Source organism: Sciurus vulgaris (assembly GCF_902686455.1).
Source record: "Sciurus vulgaris genome assembly, chromosome: 7".
NCBI classification, from domain to species: domain Eukaryota; kingdom Metazoa; phylum Chordata; class Mammalia; order Rodentia; family Sciuridae; genus Sciurus; species Sciurus vulgaris.
This window is the reverse complement of record NC_136467.1, coordinates 94860687-94864855: the sequence shown is the minus strand read 5'-3', so window position 1 is coordinate 94864855 and position 4169 is coordinate 94860687.

Below are 4169 nucleotides of genomic sequence, written 5' to 3'. Positions count from 1 at the left end.
TGCTATATAATTATTTTAGGAATAGACACTTTTTATCTGTTCTTCATGCATTTAAAAAATTTAATATGTATTCCAAAGGAGAGCTCATTATGTTTTGTATGTGGTTCTTATGTTCAGAGATCATTTAATTCATTTTAAATCTGACTAGTTTGATCTAATACCCCAGCAATATATTTGCTAAAGTTAGAAAATTAATGATTACCTTAATCATGCTTCTTTTTAAATTGAACAAACTCAATAAACATGAACATTCTATTTGATGACAATGGAGAAAATTAGAGAATTTTAATTCAACAGATACAAATAGAAGAAAAGTAAATCCAGATTCTTATTTCTCAAAAGAAAGAAAAAGTTAATACTGTTTTAGCTGTTAGTTTGTGTATGTATTTTGCTTGTAGAAATAAAAGTAAAACATCTTTGAACACATATGTCCCTTCATTATTTCCTGTTTTCTGGAAAGAATCTCTCCTAAGCAGTGGGTATCTATAATATTTCTAGGAAAAATTGCAATAAATGGTAAATTTATTTCATATTAATTAATTAAAACAATAAGAATACCATCATATGCTTTATAATATTTATAATACTATAAATATTAGCATCATAATTTATATAATTCTATTAATAGTACTGAAAAATTGATATATTCAAAACACATTAATTAGGCTGAACACCTGAGAAGAATAATGTTGAAAATAAAAACAATTTAGGCTTTAATTTCTGCAGTGTTCTTATGTATATATTCAGCAATCTTCAAATCATAAGAGTTGGAAGAAATTGGACTTGGAAATGGAAAATGAAAGATTTCTCTTCAATGTTTTTTGGCAGGTTAATCGGGCTGCTGAACTCATTATATATTCACAAGAAACTTATGAGATCCAGGAGAAGGTATGCTAATTCATGTTTCTATTCACATGAAAGCGCTGAGGTTACCAGGAGTTATAGAGTTATGATTTTCAAAAAATGAATTTGATAAATGAGCAGATATTACTATTATAACTGGTCAAAAGTCTTTGAATTCAATTGAACTAAAATTGCTAAGCAATTTCTATACACAAATTATTTTGCCAAGTATTGTGAGATATAAAATATGAGGAAGTAATAATTCACATTTTCAGGGATGTATCAGAATAAATATCCAGAACCTGAGGTAAGAGTGGGTTCAAAATAAAAACAAAACTTTCCTGGCCTGTGCATTTTATTTTGCATTTTTTGGACTGAATATTACCAGAAGTAAAAACCTCATCTCAAATTTTTATTTCCTTTATGTTTTCTTATACAATGCCCATTTTTTTATATTTTGATTAAAACTTTTTAAGAATGTTTATAGTTTAATTGTTCCTATTATGCTTATACTTTATAAACTCACAAAATCAGCATTCAAATACTATATTTTAGGGACTGATCAATATTTTATAAAAATCTAATTTACCAATTAGATTTTGAACATCTTTGAATCTTAACATCCATTCTCCTTTCTTATCATAGAATGATTTTCTCATGGAACAAGGAGTGTTAATGATTGAACCATCAAATCTGGTAGGCTTCAGCATATAGATTCAGGTTGCAGATTTATTTCCAAGCTTGAATGTCAAGATTTTATCTTTTTCTACTTCATAATTTAAGATTTGTTACTGCTGACCATTTTATGCATTCAATGATTACTATAATGACACATGATGATCAAACAAGATCTTTATTGATGATAAATTATATCATTAGCTACATATACTAACTTACAAAGCTAAACACATGATTGAGTACAAGTGTTTCAAATTTATAATGTGTTCTATATCCCTAAGGATGGCATTGCTTATGGGGAATGAAGTCAGATGTAAGTCAGGAATAAAATTTCACTACTCAATTGAAATACTATGTAAGTGTGGAATAGAGTCAATTATTTTTTAGCATCCTCAGCATTTACACAACTCAGAATAGTTCCTTGGGGTGGGATGGAGTTAAACTGGAAGGCTTGTGATGCTTGAGTCTTTGCATTGTGTCTTGTTTAAAGAACAGTTTTTCCCAGATGTATTTATAGTGATATTTGTAACTCAAATTTAAAATTTTAAATACATAAGTTATTATGTGCTAAGTAAACACTAGAAACATTAATGACTAAGCAAGCTAGACACTGCTTTCCATAAATAAATTGATTTGCTACTATGTGGGGAAAGTAGGATTTTGACAAAGATAGTCTAGTTTGGGAGGTTTCACCCTTAAAACCTCACCCCTTAACACCTCTCTGTTGCATTGTTGTAATACACACTGAAGGAGCAATGTAAATCATAAGGGTAAATTTTTGAAGATTTTTACCAGTTCACATGCAAGCAGGGCACTTGGTCATTTAGGGAATGCAAAGGGCAGTGCAACACAAGTCTCCAAGTCTGAAGTCCTGACTTTGTATTCCAGATATATATAAAACTAACTCATTCTGTAAATTTTGGTAAAGTTCTGTTAAAGGTTCAGTTAATTTTTTATTGGTGTATCGTAGGTATACATAATACTGGAAGTCATTAGGTCATATTTATACATGAACATATTTTGATCAATCTAATTCCCTTTTACCTTTCCTTTCATTCAGTGATCAACCTCATCTTGTTCTTCCATGTGATGGAATAAGAAAGTCATGCTTTCTCTGTAGTCTTACTCCCCAAACCCATAACCCCAGTCACATTATGCAAGAACTTCAGAAAAATTCATATTGTGATATCATCTCTAAAGTACCTGAGCAGTACTTTATCCTCAAAACTATTACAGTCATAAAAACAGAAAGTCTGAAAAACTGTCATACAGAAGGAAAGTGTAGTAGCAATGCCTACTAGTATATTGGCAGGCTTCTGTGGTATAGGCCTGTAATCCTAGTTACTTGGGAGACTGAGGCAAGAGGATAGAAAGTTCAAGTATAGCCTGAATAACTTAGGGAGACCTCATGCATCGTGTGAACATTTTACATAAAAATAAATGCTACTCACACATAATTAAGAATATTTTAAAAATTTTCTTTGTGAGTTTGCTTGGGTATTTTAAGATGTAAAGTGAATGGTATGTATCATCTGGAAGCAATAATTTTTAGATATTACTGAAGTAATATCTTCTGTTAAAAATATCAAATATGGGGCTGGGGATGTAGTTCAGTATTGGAGTACTTGTCCAGTAAGTGGGAGGTCCCAGGATCAATCCCTAGCACAGCAAAAACAAAACAACCCCAAAACATAATTTGATTTAATTTTGTTTATCTAAGTTGCTAAGTTTTCTAAAATTATAGTTTTTCACAGATCTTGTCCCACTATTTTTCTACTCATTCTAAGTTGGAAATACAATACCCATCACAAATTATGTAAGTATCACAATACATATTTAGAAAAAAAGCCAAATCACTGAGTAAAAGCATTGGGGGAAAACATAAAATTGTGCATAATTCACAAAGCAATAATTGTTGTATAACTAATTAGTTGTAGGATGTTTATGTGAATTTTTAAAAAAATTTTGGCAAAGTTATGTCATACAATCAAACATATTTCTGAGAGATTTCAGAATAACTTTATTATGTATATAAGGTTAAATCTGTATTATTTCAAAGGAAGACCAAAAGCTAAAGAAAATGAATTCTTAATGGTTTAGTGAGCTCATCTGAACTGACTCAGAGGCAACACAGTTGGATTAGTATAATGGAGTAGCTCAGAATGAGTACTTTTTATATATTCAGCCTTCTAAGATCAATCCTACTAAATAAAAAGAAAAAAAAAAAGAAGGGAAAAAAAAGAAAGGAGGGAGGCTGAAGGGAGGGGAACAAGAGAGAGAAGAGAAAAAGGTAGAGATGAGGGAGCAAAGGAGGATAGAAAGAAAAAAAAGAAAAATGGAATATCACATGGTGTCGAAGAAATTGGAGGCAGACTAGGTCATCGGGTGTAATACTACACTTTTATGAAAATACAATCTTCATCATTAAAAAGTCATAAAATAGGGAGACTATGGGAGTGTAGAATGCTTGATTAGCATTCACAAAGCTCTGAGTTGGATCCCAAGAACCATTAAAAGGGTAGGGGGGGGAACTTCTAATAAATCTTAAATTATGTTTCTAATCTCTCTATAAAAGACCAGATGGGTTTATACTGATTCACACCAATTAGTTTCTTAGTGTAAATTGTCTGCTATAACAAATTAAGATA